Source organism: Acanthisitta chloris, unplaced genomic scaffold (genome assembly GCF_000695815.1).
Source record: "Acanthisitta chloris isolate BGI_N310 unplaced genomic scaffold, ASM69581v1 scaffold30756, whole genome shotgun sequence".
In the NCBI taxonomy this organism is placed as follows: Eukaryota; Metazoa; Chordata; class Aves; order Passeriformes; family Acanthisittidae; genus Acanthisitta; species Acanthisitta chloris.
The window spans coordinates 40,839-41,122 of NW_008676962.1; positions in this window are offsets into that span (position 1 = coordinate 40,839).

Below are 284 nucleotides of genomic sequence, written 5' to 3' on the forward strand. Positions count from 1 at the left end.
GAGCCATTCTCCTTGTTCCCAGCCTGGCTAGCAACAAGGGGTTTCTGCTTGAGTCCATCATTAGTATAGTACACATTGTAGGCTGCAGGTGAATCTCTCCTTCGTCATGGCTCATCAAAAGGTCACAGTCTCTTCACAGTCCTTCCAGCTTAAGTTCACACAGGAGTTCCATCCCATCCAGTACAGCAGTACAGAAACAGCAGCAACACCCTGGGCCTTTGCCAGCCCAGGCACTTCCTCTTGGCTGCTATCACAACACAGTGAGGTGATCAGTCCAGAGTCCC